Raw genomic sequence first — 17046 nt, forward strand, 5'->3', positions numbered from 1 at the left:
TGGTGGTAGGATTCTGTGTTGTCGGGATTGTCGTAGGTTGGTCTGTTGTTTGGATTGTTGTTAACTGTGTAGTAACATGCTTTGTTGTCGGGATTGTCGTAGGTTGGTCTGTTGTTTGGATTGTTGTTAAATGTGTAGTAACATGCTTTGTTGTCGGGATTGTCGTAGGTTGGTCTGTTGTTTGGATTGTTGTTAACTGTGTAGTTACATGCTTTGTTGTCGGGATTGTCGTAGGTTGGTCTGTTGTTTGGATTGTTGTTAAATGTGTAGTAACATGCTTTGTTGTCGGGATTGTCGTAGGTTGGTCTGTTGTTTGGATCGTCGTAAACTGTGTAGTTACATGGCGAGTTGTCGGGATTGTCGTTAACTGTGTTGTGCGATTTGTCCCATGGTAGATGGTTCGCATGGTGGTCTGGTTATTAGGGACATCTCGTGGAAGTCGTTTCAAAACTTTTAGAGGAGACAGGTTCTTTTGAAGTATTTCCCCAGGGATATGCTTATTGTAGTCATCATACGAAAGTGTTGTCATTGTTAATAGGCCAATAGCCGCATCGTACTTTTTCGCTGATACTCGAGTTCTTTTTGTTGTGCGTTTTTCTTCATCCTTTTGCGGTATTGTTGAATACGAATCTGTAGTTTCCAAAGCAGGTCTATCTTGTGCCTGTTCTGGCATCTTCATTTTTCCGTAATCATCTGCAGCTGTAGATCAAAAGCAGTGTTTGAGATGTACAGAGAATTTTTTGGCGTATTTTTGTATGTTTCTGCTATCTAGGAAGCGTAATTTTAGAAACCCGATAACATTTTAGAAGGTTATGAGCAAGCCTTACAATTAGATAGTAAATATAATGATAAGACCTGAAGAACAACGGACACATGATCGACTTTGCTTTTGCATCCTTCTCAGAAATTCAGCATTGTGTTCGTCTCACAAACATATCATCACATTTATCGAACTATCAGCAAGCCTTCTGACGCACAAGATCTGCAGTCTGACCTCGATGCGTTAACAGAATGGCAAAATCGTTGGCTTATGTCGTTCAACCCCTCTAAATGCCACATCCTCCATATCACCCGTAAGAAGCACCCCATCTTAACACAGTACTCCCTCTGTGGAGAAGCCCTCACCGGTGTTAAGTCCCACCCCTATCTTGGAGTACAACTGTCCGACGATTTGCGGTGGGACACCCATATCAACCACGCCACTAGCAAAGCTGGTAAGGTCCTAGGGGTCATTCGGCGCAACTTGACCCATTGTCCATCCAGGGTCAAGGCCTGTTGTATCCAACTTTCGTCAGTATCTAACTTTCGTAATATGCCGAATCCTGGATATCCAGGAATCGTCCTGAGCAGAAGGACGATTCCTGGATATCCAGAAATCGTCGCAAACAGGACGTTTCCTGGATAGACGACGGTGTTTATCCAGAACGTGTACGTGGGGGTGGAGCTTCCTGTTTTCGAGGGAGGAGACTATGCGGAGGGCGCCGCCGCGGGGCATGTTGTTTTCGTCAGAAAGCCGCCATCTTTGTATCTCCCCGCAAGAAGATCGTGTAGTTTATTCTGCTGATCCTGGTGTTACAGAACTTAGACGAATGTTGATAATGATACTTTGATGTTTACATGTTACTTACGTATCAGGCCCAAAATGCTTTTTGCGTAATGAATTAACAAATGGCAGTCAAGATGGGATAAAGTTACTGTTGTTTTCCGTATAGCGACACATTCACGGTAACGTGTTAATAGCATCCAGATGGCGTCTCTTTCTCACACAAGGCCTGGTCCACATCCTGGATATCCAGGAAACGGCTTGAACACGAGGACGCTTCCTGGATATCCAGAAAACGGCTTGAACAGGCTGAGGACGAATCCTGGATATCCAGAAAACGGCTTGAACAGACTCAGGACGAATCCTGGATATCCAGAAAACGGCTTGAACAGACTCAGGATGAATCCTGGGTATCCAGAAAACGGCCTGAACAGGAGGACGATTCCTGGATATCCAGAAAACGGCCTGAACGCCTGACGAAAATAAGGAATTCTCCCGCCATTTTTGATTTGCGAGCAAGCGGTCACTGTTGGTCACGCACGCACCGCAATGGTATCCTGCACTGCGGGTGCCCCGTAATACTCTGAACGCATGTCTAAAGACAACCGTTGTCCACAACGATAGACAATAACAGTCGCACGACTATATTATGTGTTGTGTGTTTGAAGTTGTTTTTCGTGTAGCATCACATTCTATTTACGTGTTAGTAGCATTCAGATGACGTCCTATCATGGGGAGGGCAGCGGTCACTTCCGGGTTTTAATCTCTCGCAACTTGAGTCTGTCGAGGTCTCACGAGGTCGACCCATATATGGAAACATGGGCGTGCATAATAATGTTTTCTGTACTGTCAATCACCATGATTGACGGCACCGGAAGTACGAATCCTGGATATCTAGTTTTCGTAAGGTTTTTGGACGATTACTGGAGCCGCCGAAAAGTAGATGCAACAAGGCCACTTGTTACAAAGCGCTGGTACGGCCCCACTTGGAATATAGTGCCACCGTCTGGGACCCGTACACCAACAAAGGGATACAGGCGGTGGAGGCCGTCCAGCGCAGGGCAGCCCGAGTGACCCTCAATGACTACCGGCAGACTAGCAGCGTGACACAAATGCTCAATGACCTGCAGTGGCGTCCTCTCTCCGAAAGGAGGAGGAACGCCCGCCTCACCTTCTTTTATAAGTTAGTTAACAACAAGATTAACGGGGGCCGCCCTAAGACGGTCCCCGTCGTAAGACGGTACGGATTTTTTGCTGATCTTATTATCCATAAGTACACCGTGTTTGTTGCCACTGACTATGCTGATTACAAAGGTAAATAAACCAAGTCCATGCACACAACTTTAATTTGCATTCCAAGTATACTTTAACATATTCACTTCATGTTTTTCTAAGAGCAGAATTCTAACAGTAATGTTGACAGTGCTGAATCACTGCGGTCACCGGCCTCTGCGTATTGGCGGCTCGTGTCGCTAACTATACGAACTCATCCAAGCAGTCACACAACTGCCATGGTACACATAAATAAAGCTCCATAAAACACTATGAATATGGGTCTTCAAATGTTTGTTGAGTAGAAAAGAAAGCAAAAGGAAGCGACATAAACATTGCCACCATTGTACTCCCAAGGGAGTGTGGCCGTGAAGGTGGCAGACTAGAGAACGCTCCAAAGATTTATTTGACTGTAACAAATGATTCGTGCTGTCTATGAAAATAAGACTTGACAGAGAGATGTAGATGATATTTTCATATAATCAGACAGAGTTGTGTTGATGTTGGCGGTGTCGTTTTTTCGTAATAGTTTTTTTAGTCGGGCATTCACAATCAGTGCATTCAGCCCATTGCCCGTAAAACATCAGCTTGATTGTTCTAGGTACAGCCTTCCTCATGAAGTACATACAGTCACGATTTTACTGTCAAAAGAAAGATAAAATATCATACTATTAATTTTTTTCTGTGTACTTAGATTTATCACTTACTTCTGAATAGAGCAAAATATAAAAAAAAGCGTACCGAGTTAGGCACACTGTCCAGCGTAGCACAAAATTGGAAGGTTACATACACGAAATTGTCTCTCAGTGTTTGCCGCTTGTAACACGCAGCGCGAAAGGTACATGAACCACATGAATGCATTTCTTATTCAAGTATGTTGTTCAAATCTATGAGTAAAAAATTCAGTCATCAAAATTTGACCACTCTCAGGCAACTAGCGATGGAGCGCCATGAGTTTGAGCGCAAGAAAAAGCGTACCGTGTTGGGGCACCTCCCGTTAACACAGAACCTACTGATTCCGACCCAAGGGCGAACCCGAGGCAGCCATCAACATAAGTACAAACCAATCTTTGCAAGAACAGACACATAGATACTAATACAGAGTTATACAGCAACATATTTCAAACATTTTTGACAGACCTAAAGTTAATGTCGTACATAAATTGAAATATCCATGTTTCTGAACATATATAGTATGAAATAAGAAGAACAAAGTCTTGAGTAATTGCTGTCTTGCCCACAAGCTGGCAATATGACTGGTACTGTTGAGATGCAGATGTATCCGCTTTTTATTTGTATTTCGATGCTTGCCATTTAATACTTTTGTTCTCCCTTCGTGAGCACTTACTTGTTGCATTTTATAAAGGGAGAGGAGCTAAGTTCTTTAGTGCCAACGTTCATACTTTTTTCAGACAGTACTAGTGTAGTACTGAAGTCAGGGGACATGTTGTAAAATATAATAGCTCGTTATATATATGTGTATATTTGGCGTAATCTATTTTGTTATTGTTTGTTACCATGGTTACTTACACACTTCATTGTATCATTGATTGTAACATTGTGAATGAAGAATAAAATGTGGGGAAAAAAAATTAAAAAAAAAAAAAAAAAGAACAGACACATACAAGTACTCATATTTTCCTAGAACAATTCCGGAGTGGAATTCCCTGCCTGGCGCGGTAGTAAGTGCTCCCACAGTTGAGAGCTTCCGCGCCAGGCTGGAGGGCTGCCCGCCCTAACCCGGGACCTCAGCTCCCCCCCTACTTTGCCCCTTGCGGGGTTATATGGGGGTAACCCATGATGATGATGATGATGACATTTAAGAAGGCACCGTCGATGAAGGTTAGACATCCAGGTAATAAGATGTGCCAAAGAGCAGTTACTCAAGCAGCTTGAGTAACTGTTTTTGGCATAAAGAAGGCACCATTTCAGAGAATAATAAACAAGATTGTGAAACTAAAGCAACGATATGTAAATCAATGGAAATGTAAATCACTATATTAATGTTAATAACGTCATGATCGAACAAAGTTGAATTTCCATATCTTTTCATATCAAGTCAATAATCTACATATTTTATTTGCACGATTACATACATCCATAATACATAACGCTACTCACCTATTTGGCAAACAAAGGACGAAAGTTGGGCTTTTCCTTCCGAATCTGGATTACAGTGGTGTGGAGTCCAACTTAACTTCAAGTCTATCCTCATGGCTACGCAGTCTTTCGAGTTCGTGTTAAGAACATCCGACCATCTGCTGAAATTCCCCACCAATGTGCCGTCCATGTACATCCACGTTCCCTCCGCGTCCAGGTCATTTATGCCGATCATTGCCGATTCGGACAGCAACGAGGATATGGCGCCATGCTCGTGCAGGCTTCTGGGACTCGCAAGGCTGCCGCCATCTCGAACGCAAGCAACCTGTGCCTCGAAGAAGTTTACAGAGGCCTTTATGACCCGGTAGCAATTGGGATCGCGAAAGACGTATCCCTCCGGGCATGCTGTCGGGAAAAGACACACAAAAAACAAGAGACGTCACAGTGGTGTAATGACAGGTGCCATAACCCACATGCATAATACAGAGATGATGATAGTTTATTAGGGCGTGGTCACAAAGGTCGTGCCATCGTCGTATGATTTTGATGCCATAGGATTTTCAAGCAGGCTGTGATAGAACCAACCACCGACAAGGATTCGAAACATCTTTTTGTGTTGCAAGACATGTACAGCTTAACTCTGAAAGAAACATGCATGGCAGTCTCAAGAAACGCCCGGAGATAGCAATCGTACAACGATCACAGGACCTTTGGGACCGTGCCCTTAGTTGACGGACTTAATATACACTCTCGGACACTCATGTGACTGCATACCGAATACTGGTAGCTAGCTTTGACTACGGTACGGTATGTGGGGTTTCGTGCTTCCTTGTATTCTTATCATTGTCGTATAATTGAGCAGGTATTATATGTTTTAGCATATAGCACATATCCATAATCTGGATTGGAACATCGACACGAAGACCCAAGAGTGAGAAAAAGAACTGAAATGTTTTTGTTTTCTTTGCAAACCCATTGGCAACGCCCTACGGTCAAGTGGACACCCAGTTTTAAATGACGTTGTTCATTTGGTGTTTCTAATGACCTTTAAAACTCTCCTGTTTACAGTTTAAGCAAACATGTTCCTAAAAGATTCGATGATTAATTTCGGCAAACAACGAGTACACGAGTTGCATAAGCATAAAACACATACGATAGAAATTCTGGGTGTGGTCAAACTTGTCTCTGAACCATTGAGTTCGATCAATGTCTTACCTTTACTTGCTGGCATGTTCCAAAGAAATATGGCCATAACAACGACGAAAAGCATGGTTAAAATCAAACAGCTTCGGCACTGCCCCTCCAAAAACAGAGATTACACAATGTTTGTGGCTGCGTAAGAGACTTTTTATGGTTACTGAACTGACACGGTTACTTTATTCTGACCTTTAAAATTAATCCAAACAACAAGTTGATCTCGCGAGAAGTGGCGATAGTAGCTATATATAGACACAAATTGACATGGCGACTACGGTGCGGCTTTAAATCAGTTGTGAATTCTGTATTCAAGCATCCAAAAGAACGAATAATCCCATTTTAGCAAATTAGATATAAGAGAGGGTGCATTACTGCAAAAAGTACACATTAGGTGGTCGCTGATCACGTCAATAATTTCCGAATACATTGTATTTCGATCACGTTAAATCATGTTCAAGTAGATCTAGAATAAATAATTGGGCTATACAATGGATGTTCGTTGCCTTCTCATTTCACATGAGGGGCGTTTCCTTTCTCTAACACATGCAAATGTGGTTGAATACCTAAAGGTGGGCTCCCACTGCACTCGCGTCACGCTTGCGTCGCTTCGGGGTTCGGTCATTGTGTCACTGTTGTGTTATTTTCGCCGATTTTCTGATGCGCACCCACTGACATGCGTCACTGTTGCGTTTCTAGACTAAATGAACAGGTTATCGGAAGTCGCAGCGTTGTCAATGTATGAAAAATCACTGTAAACTGATGAAAATGCCTAAAAATGAGATTTATAATGAAATAATTTCCCTTGTGATGATGCTTATGCTTATGAATGTTACTTATGTTATATGATAACCTTGAAAGACTTTTACAGTAAAAGAAGTAACCCAAATGAATGGACACGAACCATATACCAGATTTGACTCCATCGCTTATGTGTTTTGCAACAAGTATGTGTAATGGTGTGTGTTAATTTGCATATTTCAAAATGAAAAATCTTGATATTTCCTACGTTTTAATAGGAAATAGACAAAATATAACCGTGATACTGTTGAAGGAATGTTGGCGTCACTGTTGTGTCACTGTTGTGTTACTCTTGGGTCATTGTTGTAACTGAAAAACTGCTGTAAAATGATATCCAAAATGTATCCAAAATAGCTTTTCAATAATAAAATGATGTTTACTTTTGATACTTGGTGCAAAATAGACAAAATAGAACCTTGATACTGTTGAAGACATGTTGGCGTCACTATTGTGTCACTGTTGTGTTACTCTTGGGTCACTGTTGTGTCACTCTTTGGTCACTGTTGGGGCATCTTGCCACTTGCGTTATTTTTTAACTTCCAAAAAACCGTCGCGCTTGCTTGTGTCACCTCTAGGTTTGCTTGTGTCACCTCTAGGTTCGCTCGCGTCACCTCTAGGTACCGCGGGGTTACGTCTGCGTTGTCGAACCCCGAAGCGACCCAAGCGTGACGCGAGTGCAGTGGGAGCCCACCTTAAGTTAGTACTTCAGTTAAGCTGTACATTTGGTCCAATACTTCAGTTGGACACCTAATTCTACGATAGTAACTTTACATTTAAAAAAAAGTCCTGTTCAACATATTCTATTTCAGTTCCTCTATCTAATGGAAAAAGTTTCTGTCAAAAACGTCACAGTCTGAAGGCAAGTATAGGTAACACTCCAATAAGCACAAGGAGGTGAAACTACTCCGAGAGGGCATTTTGGGTCCCATTTCCTCTTATACAGAATTGACCCAGGTACCGATGTTGGTCGCGGACAGGTTGGCTGTGCACAACCAGATGATCAAGACTGAAATAGCACCATTGCATAACCCTGACCTTGTTTAAGTAGGCTGAAAGCAATAACTCTGACGTGTTAGAGCTTAAGCGACAGTTACAAATTTGCAGTTGTCCAGGGGATCTTCTCAAGTACGTGTGCCTTTTCACGAGCACATTGCCCTTGGGCTATAGGTAAAGTTGACTCCACCTTCGCTCTTCAGGTTCGCAGTTGTCTTGTCGTATTGTGTTTTAGCAAACTCTTTGTAGATGTCATTATTGGTCTCCGACTTCAGCAAACTGCCCAATCTGTTATAATATGTATGCCTTCTCTAGAAACAACAACATTTCACTTATTCTCTAGAAACGAAAACATTTCACTTATTGTCCTTAACGGCAAACGGGGGATAGGGGTATATCAGTGATCAGTATTTTGATATTTTCATGTCATTTGAATCATTCGGCCCTTTTCCCCCTCCACATATCCACTGTGTTTACATCCCAGTAATCTTACCCAGGGCATGGCCACAGGAATAGTTCCGTATCAACATTTTAGGCACAACCCATTACCACATTGTGCATTCATATAGTAGTTTGGAACTACGTGCAATCTAGCTCGTAATTTCTTGCGGCCATATTTTACGATTGAATCAGCTGTTATTCTTTCTTAACCTTGCCCTGGCGGTAACGTCCTACCTAAGTTGTAAAGTACGGACTAGTCGACTGAACAATTCTTTCCTCAGTTACACAATCCGACTGTGTTTTGTGTTTGAGTGGGTTCGACAGTGTTTATAGTCAGTGTTCATCCCGAGTCCTACTAAGAGTACTAGTGTTATTATTGTGAAGTTTGAATGGTATCATCTCTGTGTTAGTAAAATCAGAACTGCCGTATATGTCATTTCGGCAGTGTTGGTTGAAGAAAATTTTCAAAGTGAGGATCTCAAAGGCCATGGTCTAGACATACATATATACAAATTGTATAGCGCAGAATCATCTGATAGCGTAATCTTCTGAACTGTTACAAGCTCAGTTTTTATGGCCGGGTCTCTGATTAATGACATCACTGAATTACTTGTGAGCATTGATTGAAAGATTTTGTGGTAACGTCTTCAAAATTACCTAGCCACAACCACCGGTACCCGGAATGTCTCCGTGAACCTCTGTACCTGGCACCAGGAGGGAGGGTTCTGAGTCATGTTTACTTCACAGATGGTTAAACGAGTAAATAACATGTTAGATACTTCTGTTGCAGTTTGCACGCATGGAAAAGTCAATGTTGTCGCCCAATGGTGGGAGGAATTGCGTTCGTGATGATGACTGAAATCTGCGTGAAGTATGCCGTCTGAACTAGGAGTTACTTAGATTTCATATGATTATTTTATGAGATACAATAAAATGAACACAGTTTGTTTAGCCTGTGGTGTCTAATTAACACTGAGTTTTCAATAGAAGATATAAGGTGCAACCCACGGAGCAAAGGATGTATGTACAAATAAAGTTTAAATGGGCAAGAGTATATTGGTCGACCCCATCTCTCGGTAGAAATGATCACATGACTGTTCTCGGTATCCATGCTACAAATGCCAAAGCCGCTCTAGATAAAGGCCAAGCAAATTGCTAACAGTTGTAGATTCTTTGCTAATAAGTCACAAGTGTAAAATCTGTAGGGAACGTATGGCATCTTACATCACGTATGTATCTTTGGGACATGCATGCTATGTATACGGCATGACATGTTGCATGTTGCAAATTAGTAATGCCCTCCAGCTACCAGTGACCAGGTCAGCCCGCTGGCCTACTACGGCCAAATGCACCAAATGCCTGGACATAAGGCTTGAAACAGCTCAAAAGTATTAAGAGTTATATTTTTCAGTATATATGAAAAATATGAAGAATTGGCAGCCCGAACTGAAGAACAGGCACAAGCATAGGATCTGCTCCTATGAATGGACAACTTCCGTAATGTAAGGTTTGGTTTTAAAATGGCATCCCGGACTGAAGGACAGGCAACGAGCTTCCGTTATGTAATTAGAAGGTTTGTCGGAAACTTGTCAGTCCGAACAAAGTCCTTGGCCCGAACAAGCCTCCATTATTTCAAGAAGTGATCATCAATGGCCACTTCCGTTGTGTAAGGTTTGCCAGACTCTGTAAGCAGGTCGCATGAGTTCAAAACATAAAAATATAATATAATATAACTGTAATTTCCATGGGAGACATGAATGAACCCCTGGTGTAGATTCTATTCTTAGCCACTGCAGATAGACTGTTATGAAAACACAATGATGTATTTAATCGATATCCCGTTGTTTTGTAAGTTTTTTGTAAGGTTCTGAAATGACCCATGTACCACAATGTCCAATATCTCGCCACTACTGAATTTTCAAGGCAAGGTACATTGTGAAGATCGATGGAAATACAGCTATTAATCAACAGAATTGAATTATGCCACATATGATTGTCCCGCGCACTTGTAATACTTGGAACACAGATTTTGGCAGGGAGTTAGACTTTCCAAGTATGCAGTAACGTGAAGATCTGAACTCTAAAATTTTGTCCTGTCACCGATTTCTCTCGATCCTCAACGCGCTTTTTTTTACACCCCAACCCATATGAGCGATCGCGATGATGTCACGATGACGCAGTGGTAGGCAAAAAGCAGGTGTTTGGCAAAACATTTATTTACGTATGGACTAGTAAGTTGATTTGCTGATTTAAATATCAATTTTCAATCCGATCTACGGACGTTCTGGTAGGCACCAGCCGTCGAATACCTCAACACACACACACACACACCTGCAAGAATAATATGTACTCCCTGCCGGCGAAAACATAATGAGATTGACTGTATATTCGGCGTCACATATTAGAAATAATGCTCGTCCGACGAATCTGAAGCATGAGAAGGACATTACTGACCGGACTACGGTTAATGAACTCTTGATGATTGAGCGATTTTTAAGGATTTGGCCTATGTCGTCTGGTCACCAAACCCCGTAAACTGTAACAAGGTAGATTTTTGGGCAATAAATAAATACGCTCGACTCTCTGGCGAAATCGGAAATTTTTAAGTGCGGCGGCCTTTTAGCGATCAGCGAATCAGACCTATAGGGTCATGGACAGTGTGACGCCGGCTTTAGAACCGTGTAAACATTGTCATATCCGACTCACCTGCACACGTACCGATACAGAACACTGTCGGGACAATCAAAAGGATTCTCCAAAAGGACATCGCGCTGCTGGTTAACCGTTACAGCGTGTTGCATTTTCCTCCATTAGGAATAGTTTGTTGAATGTTAGTACTCCACCGGCCATGACTGGGTCTAATTCAGACCCACGCCTTTTCTGAGCTACTCGTTTCCTTGTGACGTCACGTCAGACGGTCGACGAGCAAGTTTTGTACGCCTCGAGCGTGGGTCGTTGTCTAAGTAGAGTTTAATTATGCGAACGTAATTTTGCGACGTGTTACAATCTACACATGTTGTTTTAAGTGATTCTTTCTTTTAAGCTGTTCACAATAAGTCTTTAACACAACTGCTCTTTACGTCTAGCTGGAATATTGTAAACCGCCATGAATGTCGGTTGGTTTTGAGAAAGGACAGCTTACGACAGATAATCAGGGCGCCTCAGGTGTGGTACGACCTTCAACCTAAGTTTAGATGACCTTTCTATCTGTTGACATGTGTAGCTTCTACTTTGCAACTAGACGATAAACACCGTCTCGCAAAACCTTCTCAATCTCAGAAGTCGTGACTTTAAACCATATGATCTTACAGTTTTATCACTGAGAATGACATTCCCTTTTGTGATCGTCGTATAAATGTGAATTCTAAAAGGGTGTTTGAATCATATATAGACACATCATTCGGGTATTGTTACATGGTTGGTTTCATATACATTTGTTTTCATTTTTCTCTTCGCCAAGAAGAGTATGAGATTGCTGACTTAGGTCTGTATGTAGGTCAACAGCATATAACTCGAGAAATTGTGGATGGAACTTTGTGATTTTTGGTAGGTGTGTAGCGGTTGTCGAAAGGAATGCCAAGTTTGAAAACGGTTTACCTGGCGTTTTCCTACGGTACTGCAGCGAGCTTGGTATGTTTTTTGCGGTTTGTTTTGGGCAGCATAAGTCAAAATCTAGCTGGGCGATTTTCACGAAACTTTGTAGGTGTGTAGCGGTTTTGGAGAGGAAGGTCAAGTGCGAAAATGGTTTACCTGGCTCTTACCTACGGTGCTGTAGCGGGATTTGTATGTAAGTGCGTTTGTCTGTATGCAAGATAACTCGAGAACCCTTGAATGGATCCTGATTATATTTGTTAGGTGGATGGGGGTTAGGAAAACGAAGGTCAAGTTCGATAATGGGCACCCTAGTGGCTGCCTAAGGTACTGCAGCAAAACTTTTAATTTTGACACTTCGTGTTCTGGACATGCTGTGGTCATGATTTTTGAGTGGTAGATAGCCCTTGGAACAGAGAGTAACTGCTGTGTGTTTGGACCCCCTAGCGGCTTTTTGGGAACTGCAGACACCGATTTCCGTTCAAACTTTGGACGAGGATAACTCGAGAACGTGTAAACGGATCATCAGGATTTTCAGTATGTAGATAGAATGAGTGATGACTTATACAATGTAATACTAATTATGCAAATCAGTAGCTAATTTGCATAATTAATGAGGAAAGTTCATAAATCCATTCCAACAGCATATAACTCAAGAAGCTGTGTATGGATTTTCATGATATTTAGTATTTAAGTAGCGGTTGCGGAAAGGAAGGTTGTGTTCGAAAATAGTTGACGTAGCATTTTCCGTTAGGACGGTAGCGGGCCGAGTGTGTGCGTCCGTTTGTTTGTGGAATGCATAACTCGAGAAGCCTTGAAAAAATCCTGATAATATTTGGTAGGTGGGTAGGGGTCAGGAAAACGAAGATAATATACTGATAGTGGCCCCCCTAGCGGCTTCCTAAGGTACTGCAGCAAAACTTATTAACAGAAATAAACTGTGCTCTATATATCTCATTTTGACCTATATCTATGAACACAGCTGTTATACAGATGTTTTGCTGGAGCTGGACGCCCTTACACTGGGGACAAAGTCTTTGACAAGCATGAAATTCTGATTGACCAGGGATGCTACCAGGTCATCTGTCAGGTCACAGTCTGGTTTTTGGTAATATCTGTGTGTATGTGAGGAACATAGTTCATGCAGTCATTTGCTATTTAGTAATACATGAACAAGACCTTAAAGTCTTGAATAAAGACATGATTATTTGGCGAAGAGATGGGTTCGTTGAACTCTAGTTGCAGATTGTCTCTACTCCATACTGTTTATTCAAAGCGAACATAATATTACAGGGAATGAGTAACAAATAGATCTATTGAAACATTGCATCTTACTGACGAAAGACTTTTCACACATTTACCTCTAAACAGATAACTAGTATATCTAAGATATCCAGAAGGTAGCTCTCAGGGTGAGTTTTGGTAAGTTATAGATAACGTATTATGATAACTGGATTTAGAAGTAAACTAGTCGCATCCAAAAGTCTTGGACAAAACATGTCCAGCCATCATGCAGACATGTACCGCATGGTTTTAAAGTCTGAGTAAGAAGACTGCGGAGGACGGCAACTTGTCAAAATGCAAAAACTGTGAATTTTCAGATAGCAAATTCATAACGCTACATATCATCAAGTCGAGCAAGGTCTACTTCGACGTGGAAGAACTGGTCTTGACCAGAGGCAAGAGTGTCATCTTCGAAAAGAAACGTTTTGCTGATATGACAAAAACACAGTCATGTACTACCAAAGAAAATATATGTTGGTATAACCTGGACTGTAAATCGAAAAAAAAACTCAGAACACTTACCTTTTTAGCGCCAAGATGGCATCCATCTTGGAAACTAGTGACCTCTGACCTGAATGCCGGACAGCTGACCTTTGCGATGAAAGACTACCTGACGCTGCAATACCATAGAACGTCTCCAGGAGGCCCACCATAGACCTTCACACTTGTTTTTACTCTTTGTCTTGACCTTCCCACCTGACTAATATCACCATGATTCATCCATACCTTCTTGGTAAGTAATTGTTGGTCACAACTTGAGAGACACAGTCAGACACGCCTAAAATACTTTATCTTATGGAGATGATGTAGAAGTTTTGATTTGTTGTTTTATCACATCGCCCATACACACACTCTTATAAATTCACAGAATTGAAGCATCATGTGATAGTTATGCAGGTACTAGTTCTTTTTTAAACGTTTTATTTGAGTTGAGTGATAGCCTTTCTTTTTAACCCTATCCGATGGCTCTATGATAATTGCCATGGTGGTAGCATAAGAATTAGGCATCTCACGGATGGATACTTTACTTTACTTTACTTTTACTTTATTAGAATTGCGACAATACAATACGGATGGATACGGATAATACGACAGGCTGCAGCCATTGATGTAATCTACATTTTAGTGATGTCATCACTTCCTGACTAATCCCACAAAGTAAATCTAGGATGTGTCGCTGTGGCCACCACAACGAACAGATAACAACACACAGCTTGATATCTGCACCATATAACACACCACTGAGATGAAGACCTGATTTTTCAGCATTGTGCTACAGAAAACTTTGTCTCCGAAGATACAACAGTGCCATTACATACCGAGTAAAGGTGACTACATCTGAATTCCGCTCTTATTTTCTGCATGTATAAATAAACATGTCCCATGCGTCCGTTACCTATTAGGGACAATCACTAAGCAGTGAGGTTAGAATTGCGTTAGCAGATAAGATTACTCATTGATATTCAAACCACTTCAAATTACAAATTGAAATGTAAATCAATATTTCCTCTACCACCTACCCCTTGCCTACCATATGCGTCATTATTGTGATTGCTCCTATGTCAGGGACGAGTTATACTAACGTTAGAACGTGTTGATTGAACATCTAAAGATTAATTAATAGACCTGTAGGCGTTTCATCACAAGGCTGTGTCCAGAGTCACAAACCATTTCCCAGTAAGATCACGTTTGGCTACGTTGAAGACGAGCGGACTTCCGGAAACTTCGACACTTTCCCCCAGGATGCAGAGGCGGACAGAGATGGCAAACGGTCTCCTCGGACAGTGGAAGGCCACGATGAAGTCCCCCTTGCGGCCGGGGTCGCACCGCACTTCACAGGGCATCTCATGTTCCCCCAGTCTGGCCACGGCGCGGAGGTCACCGCTCTGAATGCTGTACCGTGCCTGTACAGTCATGTCAAAGTAGATCGTAAGTACCTGCGGGGCCTGGAGCAAGTGGGTGAAAAGCAGCTTGGAAGCACTTGAATGAAAGAGAAGCAGTAGTAGTAAATCGCATCAAAAGTATAAAGTGATCCTTCTCCTCCTCGCCATCCCAATCTCTCTCCCTGCTCTTCCCCTCCCTTTCCCCTTTCTATGTATATCTATCTTTCCATCTCTATGTACAGATATATTCATATAGATCTCTCTCACTCTGTCTTTCTGTCTCTCTCTCTCTGTCTTTCTCTCTCAGAGAGAGAGAGAGAGAGAGAGAGAGAGACAGAGACAGAGAGACAGACAGACAGACAGACAGACAGACAGACAGAGACAGACAGGGATATAATGAGAGTCCTCTCTCTTAATATTTTTCATGCTCGGTTATTTTGGGGGTGAAATATGGTAATTGGTTCGAACAGTGCATCTGTGCATATTGGAGGATATCAGTTTTACTAACCTTTCTTTGGCATATGGGTATACAACATTCTTGCCCAGGCTGCCAGGTCAGCACTTCTACATCCGGGCACTTAAGATAGAAGAACTTTGCAGACAGCACACAGGCTGTGAAGTCAACCTAGAGGAATAGTTATTCCACATATATATCATAAAACAAGATATAAGAGTAATGGTATATTAGCCACAAAGTTATCTATCGTATTGTGCCAAGATAGAATTGATCAAGGAATACTACGACGAAAAGAAAATTATTAAATGCACATCGAGAAACGCAAGGAATTCGCGTCTTAAAGTCATGCAGTCTCCACCACTAGTGAATACCGTTGTGCGTGATATGGATCACATACCTGTCGTTGTGTTTCAAGTTCATCTAGCCACGAGACTGCGAGTCTGGCAAAGAAAAAAAAGCAGACATAAAATGTGATTCTTCTCTCTTATTCAATCATTTCATTTTCTCTCACCTGAGCGATTACGTGGGAGTCATTAAGTGTCCCAGCATACATTGGACAGAAATTTCCCACCTAAAATTGAAATATATTTTCACAGTAATAAATTTTCAAAATAGAACTGACAGTTTTCGTTTTACCTCTATCCTTATCCGTGTGATGTAAAATTGTGGAGAAGTCGGTTGTAACGATGTAAAACGAACAAAATACAACGTCAAGTATTAATAAATGCTAGTAGGTATTAACTTGGAAAATGCAGTCTTTCTCTGGGCATACCTTTTGATCTTGTCAACATCCTTGCAGTTGAGTGGCAGCTCAGCAATGCCTACTCTCGCTGGAGCGTCCAGACGCACGAAACATTCGTTGTCCTTCTCCAGCTCATTCCAGTGCTGCTCAGTTCGGACGACAAAGTTCAGCAACGCGGCACCGATTGTGGCGATGCTGTTTGGCTTGCTGGCACCGCTTGTCGCATCACCACCACATCCCACAGAGAGCATCGTATCAATGCACCGGTCAGGCCAAACTTCTTTTGCCAGCTTCTTGCCTTCCCCGGCGGGGCAGTTTGCTCCGATGGCCCCGTCACAGAATTGTCGCTTCTCTCCTTTATAGAGCAACTGAACCGATGGAAAGTACGTCGGCGCCGCAGTACTTGCCAAAACCGCGTCGCGAGCCTTCAGAGAACAGTCGTGGCCAGAAAGGGTGACGGTTTTCACCCTGTCCATATCGTAAGCACAGCAGGCTACTACGGGCAGCACCAGATCTGCTGGAGGAGTGAACTCTTCTTCTTCCTCTTCTATGACAATCGAGGAACGTCGCCCCACATGTTGGAACATTTTGTGGTTGTTTTTCACAACTAACGACGGCCGTCGCCTAGTATGTTGGAATAGTGTATGCTCGCCTTCTTCTTTCAGTTCCTGTAGCATGTCTACGCTCATTGACAGCCTTTTACTCACTAAGCGAAGGCCTCTAGGACGGAGCGTTTCAGATGTCT

At 42.2% G+C, this 17046-nt stretch overlaps 1 long non-coding RNA gene across 1 annotated transcript; it reads right to left on the bottom strand.

The window, feature by feature from the left end:
• Positions 1–27: 27 nt before the first annotated feature.
• LOC118414181 lies at positions 28–13779 on the bottom strand. The gene is made up of 3 exons (XR_004830916.1): positions 13742–13779; positions 4937–5320; positions 28–699 (listed from the first exon to the last, which is right to left on the bottom strand). It is a non-coding gene; the product is annotated as an uncharacterized LOC118414181 (long non-coding RNA).
• Positions 13780–17046: the final 3267 nt, after the last annotated feature.

Source organism: Branchiostoma floridae, chromosome 4 (genome assembly GCF_000003815.2).
Source record: "Branchiostoma floridae strain S238N-H82 chromosome 4, Bfl_VNyyK, whole genome shotgun sequence".
Lineage (NCBI taxonomy): Eukaryota > Metazoa > Chordata > Leptocardii > Amphioxiformes > Branchiostomatidae > Branchiostoma > Branchiostoma floridae.